Genomic DNA, 15613 nt, shown 5'->3' with positions numbered 1-15613 from the left:
AAGACCCAATGCAGCCAAAAATAAATAAATTAATTAATTAATTAAAAAATTTTTATATGGAAATACAAAGGGCCTAGAAATAGCCAAAACAATTTTGAAAAAGAAGAAGAAATTCGCAAGACTTACATTCCCTGATTTTAAGATTTACTATGAAACTACAATTACCAAGACACTGTGGTATTGGCATAGACACATAGCTCAATGCAATAGAACAGAGTCTAGAAATAGACCCATAAACATAGGGTCAATTAATTTTTGATGGAGAGACCAATGGCATTCAATAGGGAAAGGATAATCTTTTCAATAAGAGGGGATAAAAAGAAAAGGAAAAGAGAAAGGAAGGAAAGAACAGAAAAGGAAAAAGAAAAAGATTTTGACAATTACATCATACAATATAAAAAATTAACTTGAAATGGATAATAGACCTAAAGGTAAGAAGTAAAACTATAAAAATTCTGGAAACAAGCATAGGATGAAATCTGAATGACCTTGGGGTTGGAAGATATTTCTTAAATATCTTTGTGTTGGTTACTCAAAAAACACAAAATAAGGGAAATAGATGGGGAAAAAAATCAATAAATTGGACTTCACCCAAATTAAAAATGTTTGCTCGTCAAAAGGCATTAAGAAAATGAAAAGGCAAGTCATAGATAAGAGAAGTATTTACAAATCATATGTCCAACAAAGACATATCTGTTATACTTAAAGAACTTCTACAGTAGTGTCTTAGTCTATTCCAGCTGCAATAACGAAATACCACAGACTTAAACACAGAAATTTATTTTCTTACTATTCTAGAGGCTAGAAGTTCAAGATCAAGGTTCCAGAATATTGGGTTTTGGTGAGAGATGTCTGCCTGGCTTGCAGAGGGCCCTGTGCCATCACATGGCAGGAAGAAAGAGACGAAGCTCTCTGGTGTATCTTCTTATAAGGGCATTAATGCCATCATGAGGGCCCCACCTTCATGGCTTCATCTCAACCTAATAGCCTCCCAAAGGCCCCATATCCAAACACCATCACACTGGGTGTTTGGTTTTCAATATATGAACTGGGGTAGGGGGGACACAATTCAGTCCATATCAAGTAGGAAAACAAACAACCCAATTAAAAATGCAGAGACATGATATCTCATTGTGGTTTTGATTTGCATGCACAACCACCAATGATTTTGAGAATATATTCCTGTGTTCACTCACCATTCCTGTTTCCTTTTCTAAAGCCTTTAATGGGATGTGTTGCTTTTCTTTTTGTTATTAATTTGTAGATGCTCTTTATATTTTTTGGATGCTAGTTCTTGTTATTTGTATGTCCTGAAAATATCTTCTCCTGTGATGCAGTTTGTCTTTTCACCTTTTAATATTTTAGTGGAAAGTAGTCCTTAATATAATCTAACATATTAAAATTTTTCTTTATGATTTCTCATTTTTATCATATTTATAATTTAAAATTCCCTATTCCAATGATGTAAGATGTTATTCTGATTTCTTTTAAAAATTGAAGTATTATCTTTCATTTTTAAGCCATAAAAAATGGGGAGAAAGATTTGAACAGTCACCCCACCAGGAAGATAATATAGATGGCAAATGAATGCATGAAAAGATGTTCTGCATCATTAGACATAGGAAATGCACACTAAAAACGAAATAAGACACAGCTACACACTCACTAGAATGGCTATAATAAATAAGAGAGATAGTATCAAGTTCTGCGAGGATGTGGAGAGACTGGAACCCTCATACGTTCCTGGTGGGAACGTAAAACGGCACAGCCAATTGGGAAAACAGTTTGGCAATTGCTTTAAAAGTTAAGTATTGACTTACCGTATGGACCAGCAATTCCACTTCTAGATATTTACCAAAGAGAAATGAAAGCATATGCCCAGCCAAAGATTTGTACATGGATGGTCACAGTAGCATTATTCATAACGGCCAAAAAAGTAGAAACAACCAAATGTCCATGAACTTGTGAATGGATAAACAAATTGTAGTATATGCCTATATTGGAGTACTATTTAGCAATAACAAGGAACAAGTTACTGATAAATGCAAAAACATGACTGAACATCAAAAGCATTATGCTATGTGAAAGAAATCAAACACAACTGACAACATATGTATGATTCCAATTACTTGAAAGGGAAAACCTGATTGAAAGCTGTTGCCAGGGGCTAGAGAGTGGTAACCAGGTATTAACTGCAGAGGGGCACAAAGAAACTTTGGGGAATGTTGAAACTCTTCTTTACCATGATTGTGGTAATGACATGACTATATACATATATTCTTGTGAAAAGTTATCAAATCGCCCAGCTAAAATTGGTGAATTTTATTGTATTTAAATTATACATCAATAAATCTGACAGAAGAAGAATGTGGGGTGGGTGGGGAGGAAGCAAAGGGGGAGGAGGATGGCAATCACACCGCCACCCACCGTCACCACCATCACCAAGTAGGAATGTTACTATACCTGAATTCAAGACTTTCTGTAGTAATCAAGACGGTGTAATTTTTGTGAACAGATAGACCTAGAGATGCATGGACCAGGGTGCCTGGCTACCAGGAGGAGCTTTTTACCACCACGCCTACAGAAGGTGATGGTGCATGTCATGGACCACTAAGCACTCTGTGTTCATTTCTTTTCTCTTTCTTAAATGGGGAATGAGGGACCTAATCATCATACCACTAACAGAATAAAGGTCAGCAAATCTTAACTAGAAGGATACACAGATTATCCAGTTTACCATGCAGGAATCCTGCACATCTAGAGCTGTTACGGTGTAAGTGTACGATGCGGAGAGTCTTCCTGAGAATGGGAACTTAATTCACAGGGATGCAGAGCTAAGAAATTAAAGGGGGGGACAGAGCCTCTTGTGTGATATTGGGCTCGTGGATCTAGCGATACCTGAAGCCAACATCTCCTTGGACTGCTTAATTATTTGAACTAATAAATTCCCATTTCTGTGTAAGCAAGTTTGAGTTGGATTTCTGTTCCTTGTAACAGAAAGAGTCCTGAGTAAGGTACATGTGTACTCTGGGGTGATAACTAGAGAAGCACTGGCTTATGCACATACTAACTGGCCGCCCTAGGGCAGGCCTTTTAAAAGCTCTTTGCCCAGGTTTCCGATCTCTGAGTAGAAGTAGTTGGAACGGGACAAGAATTTTTCAGAAGACTTGCACAAATCTAAGGAACCACAGCGCCCTCAATGGGAAATGAGGAAAAGGCACAGCAAGGGACCCCAGCTTCTGCCTCAACTAAACCAGAAGTAACCCCTCCCTTAAAAAGAAATGTTTTAGATATTGGAATTACACAGAGTTTGATTTGAAAAAAAAAATTCCTTTGTTTAAAAAAGAGCAATGATCTCCTCTAGTTCCAAAAATTCCAGTATTGTCTGTTGATTTCTGACAGGCAGTGCAGCATAGGGCCTTGCATTACAGCATGTCAGACTCCGTAGAGTCTGAATCCAGCTCCGTCCCTTACTAATTGTGTCAACTCGGGCAAGCTTCTCTGTTGCTTGGTTTCTTCATCAGTAAAACAGGGACAATAATAATACCTACTCCAAAGTGCTGTTGTAAGGGTTAATTGACAATATGTGAAAAACCCTTCTGAAAATGTCTGGCACATGGCACGTGCCCAATACCTGTTAGCAGTGATGATGATGATGACAGGCCTGGGAGACCACAGTGAATCTGGTTTGGCTTCATCAACTCACCCAAGGAATAAGCTGGAAAAAGAACGGAGACCTAAGTAAGGTCACCTGCTTATTCCCTGTAATTGTGTCAACAGATTGGGGGTAGTGAAAGCTTTGGTCTTTGTTCTGTTTTTCTGAATGTAATCATCCTTTCAACTAATGACTATTCAAATGATAATTTTGTGTGTGTGGCTTAAATAAAATGTTTCCTGACTATATTCATAGTATACATGCATTGAGGAAAATTAGGAAAATTAATGAAAAACAAAAATATTAAAGCATTTGTAAACCTACCACCAAAAGACAAATGCTATTAACATTTGATTATTGCATACGGTCTTTGATTTGGAGTATTTTCTCCCAGGTTTTCTTTTAAAGCATTTAAAAATGTATATAAATACATACCCAAAACTTTACATATATGTATGTGTATGTGTTTGTGTGTGTGTCATTTTATGTCCTTTTCTCAAATAAGGTTATATTGTGAATAATTTTCCATGAATTAAATATCCTTTGAAAACATTTTTCCGACTTCTTAATAATTCATCACATGAATTATATACCATAATTTTATTTGGTAAGTTCCCTATAATTGGATCTTTCAGTAGTTTTACTTTGGATTTAATATAAATAATGCTGTGATAAATATATCTGATTAGGATACTATTCCCAGAGGCGGAATTTCTGAGTCAAAGCATGTGATCACATATAAGGCTCCTGATACATATCGTCAAATAGTCTTCCAGAAAGTTTGCACCAACTTACCTATTGACCAGCCCTGAGGGTCTGTAAACAGCAGTCGTTAGAAGTTGTAATTGCTGATTTTCATTATAGGAACTACAGTTAGGGACTCGAGCTCTGGAGTATATTACCCTTGTTTGAGAGAGTGGACTAAATTTAAAGTTTATGAAACTAGGCTTTTTACGGCCTAAATCAGATCACATATTTCTTTCTAGACCCCTTAAAATTTACAAACTTATAGGACCATAAGTCCCTCACACCACACAGTGACTCAGTCTTTTTAAGCCACAATGTTTACTAACTACAAAATAAAGAAAAAATTATTATTATTATTATTTTAACTGCAACTTCATAGCCAAGCTTTTCATGCCATGCTTCATGAAGGACAAACATCCCATCACTTCAATATTGTGGTCAAAGGGATTCCATGTATCACACGATGCTGACTTCACTCTGGTCCTTGAACAATTAATGCTCTCTGGGTTACAGCAGCAGCCTGTGGTTCATTAGACATGAACATTTGAATTTAAGTGTGAAAGACAAGATGAAAATATTCCTTAAACATCTTTCCTTCAAGCCCTGGGAACTTAAAGTAGGAAAGTATTCCAAGGGGGCAATACTGTGATTGGAATACTGAGTTGTGAAAAGCAAAATGGCATCATCTAGAATTTAAAATAATTTTCTTAAGGCCTCGATTTCAGTTCCCTAGAGCCATGGTTGTGTGCTGACTGACATTCTGCTTCTCTATGAGACCTGAATGTGCAGCTGATGTGATCATTTCTTGGCCTCCTTTTTCTCAGTGTGTCTTTACTAGTGTTAACAGTATTTGTAACCCAAAGGAAACCAACAGAGAAGTGAATCTGATCATGTCCCATCCCTCACCCTGCTTAAGGATCTCGTCCAAACCTCAGCGTGACAAGCAGACCCCTGACAATCTGGGTCCTACTATTCCAACCCCACAGCCTGCCTTCCCCCCCCCCCATGCTTCTTGCTAGTCATACTGGCCTTCCCACATCCTCTGGACCCACCTTGACCGTCCATGCCTCTATACCTGGAGCAGCTGTGTCCCCTAGAAGAATCCTCTCCCCTGTGTGGCCTGGTAAATTCTAGTCATAAGTAAGATTTCCCCACACAGCTCCAATTCATAAATACTGAGACCAAGATTTACACATTGTTAGAAATTCCTTCAAGTTTCCTCAAGTAATGGGAGTTGTTAGTCACGTATCTATCACTATTACATGACGGTTATAGACAGGTAAAGAAGCTCATGGAAACCAGGAGCAGCTCCTTTTCAAGACCCAAGACAGGCCTAGGATCCCCTCTTCAGATACGAGAGTCGAAGGTCTTCATTCTCATGCTCTGTTGCTATGGTGATTCCTACTCTCACGAGCTTACCATTAAAAGTGTTAGTTCATTTTTCCTCCCTGAGCAGGAAGGGAAGTTTCCTGGGCAGAGCTTCCCAGACAAGACCATCTCACAGGTGTGTATCCATCCCCTGGACAGCTTCTTTGGTGGCCACTCCAGCCTGGTCCAGTCCGGTGGCCACCTTTGTTTCAACCCCAGCCTTAGAGTCAGCTTCCTGCAGCAGGGAACTGTGGGAGGGCCGTTGTCCTTATCAAAGGATACAGAGCAAGCTTGGCATCTTTCCAGATAGCTCTGATGCACAAAATTCCTAGGTTTGGTCCTAAAACTCTTATTTTTGTGAATAGAAGATTGAGGACCATAGTTCTAATTTGCTTCATATATTATAAAGGAGAGGGTTTATAGTGTGATCTCCAAGCACTGTCCTAGAGCAAAATCAGAGAGAGAATTCGGGAAATTTGTTTTACTTATTCCTAGAACTATAAGGGACACATGTGCAAAAGAAAAAATGGTATCATTTTTCCATTCACAATTATCTTAGAGGTTTCTACCTGTGGGTCTTTGTAAATTAATCCTTCTTAAGCCTGTCCTTAAAGGCTTTGTTACACTGTGCTTGGAATGACTGCTGAAGATCTTACATTCAGAATATTAATGCATGGATATATAATTATTTGTCCCTCTCTTACTCTGTGAGGCTTCCGGATTCCCTCACCCCTCATACCCAGGAAATAGAGCAATGATTCTGAACTCTGACCTCTCTCTTCTCCCCAGGTTCCTTCAGACCAAAGGAGTCAATCTTAAGCTGCATCTGAGGCTTTTCTACTGACTGAGAGCCCTCTGAGGTTTGACTCCTCCTGCCCAGGGTCTAACCACCGAATTTTGCCAACCCTTGGACTAAAAGGGAGAAATTTCTTAAGGAAGGAATACCTGACTCCAAGTAAGAGCCTGGGGGGAGAGCAGAAGCCTGGCCCCAGATACCCCTTTGAATTCGTCCCTTTGAAAATTCATTTCTTTGCTTTCTCTTTTTTTTTTTTTTTTTGCAGTGAGTAAAACATATTTATTCCCTTTTAATTATAAAGGTAAAAAACTGTATCATAACAAAACAAAATCAAATGCAACAGAAGTATAAAAAGTAAAATTCTGTACCCAGTAATTTATTTTTATATATATATATATAACAACTTTATTGAGATAAACTTCACATACCATACATTTCACCCAAAGTGTATAATTTTTTTTTCATTTCTTTGTTTTCTACTTCATATTGCCAAGTCATGCCCATGTGTGTGTTTGGGGAGATGGGGAGGGGTGGGAGGAGGTTAGGGGGTGCCAGGACTGGAGCATAAATGCATTGAGGGCAGAGCTCTGTCTACCCGTATGCCTCTGCGTCCCACAGCAAGTGCTCAACAAATGTTTTTGGACTGTACCAAGTTTCAAGCACACAGATTTAAGAGCAACAACTTGTTGTTGTGTGATTACCAGTGCCAGGCACTGTGATCCACGCATTGTAAAAATTATCTCTAATTCTTATAAGAACTCTCTTTGGTAGGTGAATCATTGTCCCCATTGTATAGACAAGGAAACTGAGGCCCAAAGTAGTGAAGGGACTTGGATAAAGTCACTGAACTAGTTTAAGTGACTGAACCATATAGTTTTTGCAGTGTGCTGAGCTGCAGAGCCAGCACATAAGTCAAACTCCAGGAAAAGGAGGGGAAGGGCAGCTGGCATCTCCTTCCAAGGGCTTAGCAAAACGCATTTCCCAGCCAAGTCTCTGCTCAGGCAGAGAGGCAATTGTGTCATCATCAGAGAGGAAGGAATCATTGACCTCCTTTTCAGACTCTCAGCTCTCTGAGACCATTTAGGTGCATTAGGAAGCGAGGGGTAGGGCCCAGACTAGGACCGGCTCTCCTGACTGCCTATCTGGTGTTTACCCACCCTGCAGAGACCAGCAAAAGATTAAAAAAACTCATTGTATCCATCAGAAGAGGCAAACTGCTATGATCACACCATAAGTATCAGTAGCTTGAAGCAATAAGAATGTCTTTCTCATTTGTGTCACAATCCAGTGTAGGTAGGAGGTGGGCCTTCCTTATTCCCTCTGGGCTGGCCCTCTTTCAGGCTCTTCGCGTACTTGGTGTCCTCTCCATTCAGCCAGCAAATGAAACGGAACAAAGCTTGCACCTAGGAGGGTTTAGCAGGCCAGACTCGGACTTCACTTCCATTGTCCAGAATTCAATCAGGTGGCCACAACTAACTGCACGGGAGTGGGGGGGGTGGGGGGGGTGGGGGGGTGTGCCGCTGGGAAATGTAGTCTGACTGTGTGCTCAGAAAAAGAGCACCCATCGACACTCGTGGGTTCTAGAAGTCTCCTCTGAGAACAGCAAGTATCACGGGGCTAGTTCTCATTTTTGTCCTGAATTTATCAAGGGCGTTTGAACTCTAGACCCCTATAACGTACAATATTTATACTATAACATACTAAATATATTTTACTTTGAGGTCACTGCAATTATCATGCTCGCAGACGGGGGTGGAAAGGAAGGGAACAGTGCCAGTTTCAAGTAGCTAAAAAATTTTCTGTAGCTCTTCAGGGCTTCTTATCCTATTTTTGTTGTTGTTTGGGTTTTAATTTGTTTTGCTTTGTTTCTTTGTTCTGCTAACATTTCTTGTGCATTTACTGCACGCCAAACGCTGTCCATGTGTTATCTTTGTTAGTCCTCATAGCAACCCTGGGAGGTGGGTACTAATATCCTCCGCATTTTACACATGTGAACATGGAAACTTAACCTGGTTAAGAGACTGACTGACCAAGGTCATAAAGCCAGTAGGTGTGAGAGTTGAGATTCTAACCTGGGTCTCCGCCACTCCAGATCCTATGCCATCCACTCCATTGAGCTCTGGCTGGCAAGCTTCTGGCCATAGATGGAACCCACTCCAAGCCTGGTATGGTTCTCTGAAGTCCGTGCTGCTCTGCCGGGCAAATCCCATTTGTTGACACACAGAGGTCACCATATATCGTCCCTCTATTGATGAAAGCTGCTGGGGCGTACAGGCTCTTACAAATGTTCTAACCAGGGGAAGGGATGTCAGTGTTGCAGCAAGTCTTCCTTGAGTACAAAACAAGTGCTTTCATGTTCCTACATTTTGGTCCACATTTTAAAGACTAATCTTGCCCCAAATGAATTAATTTATGTTCAGCCCAATAACTCCTAAAAATTTTTTAGTTCAGTGGTATATTTCAAAAGGAATACTGTAGCAGCTCTCTTAAACCACCATGGTTACAGGCTAGTCAGATCTTTCCTTACATGCTTTAAAATACTTAGAATGCCCTGGGAATGAAGCACTGGATCAATTAGGGCAAACTGACTAAAGGTTAATTTAACAGAGCCCTGAGCAGATGCTCTGCCTGTCCTTGAGGCTCGATGGTCTAGCAAGCTGAGCTACTTTGACTGTGTAAACACCATTAAAACTATAACTGGACCTGGGTGGTGTATCCGTCCCACCATTAGAGAGTAGATTAAAGAACCCTATTAGAGGTAAACCATTGGGTGGGAAAGTGGGGAGGAGAAGTGGGAGGGGGGGTTGTTGAGCTATTGAACTTGAACTGAACTATAAACAATGGTTTATTATAAGCACCGCTCCTGGAACTCTCAGCATGTGACCCCCTGGGGAGTTTCACCGTAAGAGGAATTTAATCGCACACCTGTCTTTCTAGGGCATCATGCCACTCCACTTGCCTCTAGTTCAAGTAACTGAAAGATGTGAAGAACAGATTTTGAGACGATGGTGCTTTAAAGGTGGATTATGCAAGGAACACTCAAGCATCACGAGCCTGAGACCACTCAGAGGTGGTCCCATGGCTCAGGAATCAGGCGTGGAGCTGCTTCCAGTCCCATGCATGCTTCTCTTGCAGTGACAGCCATCATGGCAACCAACAGCCATATGGTAATTTCTCAGGGACGCATTACCTGGTTTTTGACTCATTCTCATGGAGATAGGGGGAGCCCCATGAGCACCTGAGTGGCCCCCTCCTTGTCTGGCTCAGTGGTTCTGTATCCTGGCTGCGTATCAGAATCACCTGGGGACCTCCTCAGAATACTGATGCCTGGGGTCCTCCCTAGAGAGATGGTATTTTTCACAAGATCCCCGGGAGGACCTAATGTACAGCACTGGTTGCGAACCATGGGAGTGGCCCCAACCCTCCTCCAGCAAGGTGGAGTGGTTTGGCCCTGGACATCTTGGATATAAAAAATAGAAAGGGGATGGGTCTAAGAGCTGCTAACTGTGGCCAACAGCAGCCGTTAGGACAGGGAAGATGGTGGGGCTGGATAATCCTTGGTGGTCAGCTCCCAACCCAAGTTCTTTGCCTTTCCTTCTTCCTGCCACATTGCTTTATTTCTTCCCACATGACAATTTAATGAACATTCATTGAATGTTTTCTGTATGCCAGGTGCTGGGCTGGGCACTATAGACAGAAAGAAAGGAGGAGAAAGACATGGCGCTTATCCTCACAGAACTTACCAATCTTCACAGGGGAAGCAAATGCATTAGTACAGAAATCAATTTCCTACTTATTAGCAGCTCTTATTAAAGGTTCCATGGGATGAGATAAAAACATAGAACTGCATAACATTTTCAGATATTGTTAGCGCTTTGCCCCGTTATAGAAGTAATTAGGAATAGTCAGTGTGCCTTCCCCAGACCCATTTTCTCTCATGTGCACACGTGTACACGTACACACACATACACACACACACATACACACGACTTTTTCAGAAACAGGAAAGAGCTGAGCATAGATACCAGCCACAGGCCTGCTATCTTTTTAATATGGAATCTGTTTGTGGGAAAACCTGGGTGAGTGAAAGTTTAATCGAGGTCTGGGAGTCATTCTAGCTGCTCCCAAATCAACAGGAACCTCCATCAGGCCTTCTCACATGTTGTTTTCAGAACCACATGTTTACTCAGTCAACAAAGACTTGAGTCCTAGTATGTACCGGACACCATGCCGGACACTGAAAATGTAATAGTGAGACCGTAAAACCCATCCCAACGCTACCTGTGCTTAAAATCTAGAAAGGAAGATAGATGCCAATGTAAATTACTATTGTGGTAAGTGAAGATGTACGTGAGATATGCGGGAATGTTTAAAGGGGAATAGACTTAGGAAGTCAAAGAAGGATCCCTAAGGCTGGTCATGAACCCGGGCATCATATCTACAATGATAAAGAGGTGGGGGAGGGGCTACACTCCAGCCAGAAGGAAAAGTATGAGTGCATTAGTGAGCACAGGCTGGATTGTAGTGCTCAAAGTGCGGTCCTCAGAACACTGTGTGTACCAGAGATCCTTCCAGAGGTTCTCTGAGGTCAACATTATTTTTATAATTATTACTAAGATTTCATTGCCCCTTTTCAGCTGGAATGACATTTGCACTGATGATACAAAAGCACTGGTGGGTAGCACTGCTGAGGCCTTAACACGAACGAAGGCAGTGGCACCAGACCGTACTCGTAGCCACTGTATTCTTTTTCCATGCACTTGCAGGGGGGAAAAAGTCAGTTTTACTTAGAAACGCCTTTAATTAAGCAGTAAGAGTTATTTCTTTTATTAAATCACTACCCTTGAGTACACAGCTCTTCAATATTCTCTGTGACAAAAGGGAAGTATGCACAAAGCACTTCTACTGCCTACAGAAATGCGATGGTTGTCTGCAGGGAAAGCAGTTGTTTGAGTTGTAAATGGAACTAGCTGCTTTTATCATGGAACACAGTTTTTACTTGAAAAAGAACTACTGCCAAACTATGGTTATTCCATCTTGGGTTCTTGGTAGATATATATATTTTTAAGAATGCATAAAGCGAATCTGTCACTTCAAGGAAAATAACTGACAGTGTTTGTTGCCAAAGATAAAAATTTAAGCTTTCAAACAAAAATTAGAATTATAGAAAACTTGTAGCCATTATTATGAGCTTGACAGCTTCCTAATACTTACAGACTCCAGTGAGATGGATGCTGATACTAATTAATGTGATTTTTAAATATATTATATAATGAAATATGTCAACATTTGGAAGATCTGTATAACTCAGTGAACCAATCTTTTCCAAGTAACCAATGCATGAGGTCACAAAATCATGCATGGGTAAATAAGGGATCCATTCAAAGTGCAAGAGAGCCTAATGGACTTTAACGTAACAGAGTATGAAAAGTTCATTGGTATGATTTCAGATTCCATATTGTAGCTAGCTTTTAAAAATCTACCACTTGTCAAGTTTTGATGTGGTATCCAAAAAGAGTATTCGTAATCAGCAGAAAAGACTATTTAACTACATTATCTGTGTGTAGCCAGATTTTCTTCACACACCTCAACACAAAAACAGAACAGATTGTAATTAATTAAATGCAGGAGCAATATGAGAATCCAGCCGTCTTCAATTAATCCAGAGATCTGCAAAAATGTAAGACACTATAATTCTCACTAGTTTGTTTTGGAAGCTAGCTCTTTTTCATAAAATGTGATATTTATATTAAGTAATGGTTTTATTATTTTTACTTTAAAAGGAATTAATAGGTACACATTTAAAAGTTTTTCTCAGTTTTAAAAGTCCCAGTTTTAATCTCTGATATGGAAATATTGCTGGATGTTATCCACATAAGTAAAAGCTCTTTAGGATTACCAGTAATTTTTTAAGAGTTTAAAGAAGTCCTGAGACTCAAAGGTTTGAGAACTGCTAGACTAAATTATTTTGTGGTAACAAAATTGTCTTGAATCTCAGTGGCTAAACAGAGCAAATGTTTATTTCCCTGACATCCACAGACAATCAGGCAGCTCTCTAAAGACAGCTGTTCTCCATGTGCTGACTCAGCAATCAGGTTACTTCATCCTGTGGTTCTGCTGTCTCAACATATGGCCTCCACGATTGCAGCTGTAGAAGAGAAGGCTGGAAGATGGCACATCAGCTCCTAAATCTTCTGCTACGTGTCACTTCAACTCACAGCTCACTCAGCAGAACTGGTCACATGGTCCCGCCCAACTGCAAGTGGGCTGGGAAATGTGAGAAAGTTTGTGAATATCTGGTGAGCAGCAAATAACTCTTTACACGGCAGTACAAAGAGCTTGTGCTTTAGAACTTGTGGTGAGAAACTGAAGCTGTGTTGGAAGAACTGACAGAGCACATAAAGTGAGGTGAAACCTAATGCAAAAAAAGGCAGGGGAGACTTGTAGGGGCCAGACTGTGCAGGCTGGCCTCATAAGCCATGGTAAAGACTGTGGTCCTTTTCAGAACAACGGGAAGACAGTGGATGTTTTGTTTCATTTATTTATTTACTTATTTGGCCGTGCCCCACGGCTTGCGGGAGTTCCCTGACCAGGGATTGAACCCGCGACCTCGGCAGTGGAAGTGCGGAGTCCTAACCGTTGGACCCCCAGGGAATTTCCTATGGTGGATGTTTTAAACTACAGGTGATGACAATCAGTTTTATCTGTTGATGAGCCACTACAGCTGTGGAAGGAAATGAAAGTAGGGGGACAGGAGTGGAAGCAGCAAGGTGCTGTGCTGATGAGTCGATCTTTGGGGAAAAACAAAAGCCTTGATTTGTGGCACTTGACAATTTCTGTAGTGTAAATTCTCCCATCAAGGCCAATTTCAAGCTTACCAGTTCGATGTCGCTGAACACAGCGTTAGGACCGAGCCATGCACAATCAACTCTTATGAGCCAGCAGGGCAGGTTTCAGTGCACTGAGACAAGAAAGGTAGTTAGGAGGCTAGTCCAGACAAAAGATGCTGGTAGTCTGAACTTTCCTCTCCTTTGATCACAGCTGGAGCTAGCCCCACGTTCTATGCACGTCAGTGACTGAAACACCCTGCCTCCACCACCAAATATCAGCAAGGCTTTCCAACTATTGCTATGACACATGAGGGTGAGGGATGTGGCTATCTTCCCCCAGCCCCCCACAGCCTTGCCTCCGGTACAAAAATGTGGACCTAGGTCCTTTCACTATCTTCCCAGAGCCATGTTTGCAAACACCCTCAGATATTATGGCATATCATTGCTCCCCAGCTGTTCCAAGGGGGGTGGGCAGCCCAGGAAGCTGCCAGAAGGGCCCTGCTTGGGTTTTCAGCCTCCCTTGATTTACATGAAACGATTCACAAGAGTCAAAATAGTCACAGTCTACAACTATAGGTTACAAGAAAAGCCTTCGCAAGCTTGTGAACAGGGTGAAACCTTGGCTTTTGCTGGCTAACTCAGAAGGGAACCAACCACATGCCTGTCTTACAAGAATGCAGATGGAGGGAGAGTGAGGCTCCCACCGTGGAAGTTACCAGTTACCGAGGCTGGCAGCGTCAGCCAGACATGCCCCTCCTCTACCCAAGCTTGGGTTTAGCGAGCTCACCCAGACTCTTTCCTTCTCCCTTCTCCTCTGCTCAAGTTTCCAGTGCAGTATAACAGCTTGCGTGCACCGGAAGTGACGCCCGGCTGCTGCTATTTAAATAACTCCGCCTCTAAACACAGCAGGTGTCGCTCACAGTGTAGCTCTCAAATTTTAACTGCTTTTGGTTTTTTTTTTTTTTTTCTCTAGAGGGCCATATGGATTTTTTTATTTAAAGAGCCTGACTCTCTCAAATAATAAGCCTCTCCTCCTTCCCTTTCTCCCCCCCTCCCTCCCTCCCTTCCTTCCTTCCTCTCACTCTCTCTTTTCTCTTTTCTCTTCACATAAAGCCACAGGCTGAAGTCTTCCTCAGCAGCTTCACCCATCCCCCCGATGGTTCTGGAAGTTACTGACCCATGAGCAGGGTGGAACGCCACTGTGCTGGCTCCGAAGTTCTCTTCTCCTGGTTCTACCTGCTGGACAAACCTCCCAAGAGGAGTTAGGGACTCCAACCAAGTTCAGGCGTAATTTCTGCACCCCCATTAATGGTCTTGCATAAAACCCAAGTCACCAGACACTGGAGTATTCAAAGAAAGGCAACAAAGGTAGATGTGGTAGGCAGATAGGGGACAGCATGTCACAAAAAATCTGGGTACCACCAAATGCTAACATTCTCTCTTGAGACAAATTAGAAGTTTGAGACTGAATAGCATGGACTTAAAATTTTCTATTTTAGAAATTTCAGCTTTTATTCCTAAATTCACTGAAACCACTAACCAAGTAGAAGACCTACAAGCGAAAGAGGGTACACTTCCTTATTTTGCTGCAGTCGCTTAATCCAAATATTCCTGTAGATGCAGGCACTAATCCTGCGTGACTAGATTAAGAGATCGACTTCTTATGCAGCTAAGTAAGAACGTTTTTTAGAAAAATGATCTCTTATCACCATCTTTTGGTGAAATAAAGGACATTTTGACATCAAATATTTCAATGAATTTAGCATGATGAAAACTCACTCTATTGTCTTTTTTCGCCTAGAAAAGGACAGGTGGGAATTACAGCCCACTTAACAGCATTTGAGAACCCAAATCTCAGTGCATCCAACACCATCTAAGAGAAGGAGATGGTATATTTGGTAGGTAACCCCACTGGACCTGTGGAGAAACAAAGTCTCAGAGGGGTCAAACAACCAGGCAAAGTCACATAGCTAGTAATGTCAGAGCTAAAATTCAAACCCAAGATGCAACTCTTTCCATGAACAAAGGAGGGGTGACAGTAGATATTCCCAGCCCAAATATTGAATAAATTTTATTAGACCTATTCTTCCTGCTCTATAATTCTCTGCCTATCAGGCAATTTTCCTACTATGTTTTTGATTTCACAAGGAGGCCTCCTACCAGGTAAAGAGATTCTGGAGTAGACTGTGTCCCCCTTGTAAATTATTAGCTTTCTTG

General features: G+C 41.3%; 1 long non-coding RNA gene across 1 annotated transcript; it reads right to left on the bottom strand.

Annotated features, from left to right (window-relative positions):
- Nucleotides 1–12642: 12642 nt before the first annotated feature.
- LOC307188944 lies at nucleotides 12643–14246 on the bottom strand. Its single transcript, XR_013829083.1, has 3 exons — nucleotides 14184–14246; nucleotides 13445–13527; nucleotides 12643–12833 (listed from the first exon to the last, which is right to left on the bottom strand). It is a non-coding gene; the product is annotated as an uncharacterized lncRNA (long non-coding RNA).
- Between the last annotated feature and the right edge of the window lie 1367 nt (nucleotides 14247–15613).

The sequence above is a fragment of the Stenella coeruleoalba genome, assembly GCF_951394435.1.
Source record: "Stenella coeruleoalba genome assembly, chromosome: 1".
Lineage (NCBI taxonomy): Eukaryota > Metazoa > Chordata > Mammalia > Artiodactyla > Delphinidae > Stenella > Stenella coeruleoalba.
The sequence above is the reverse complement of the archived record's forward strand: the minus strand, read 5'-3'. Positions and strand labels throughout refer to the sequence as shown.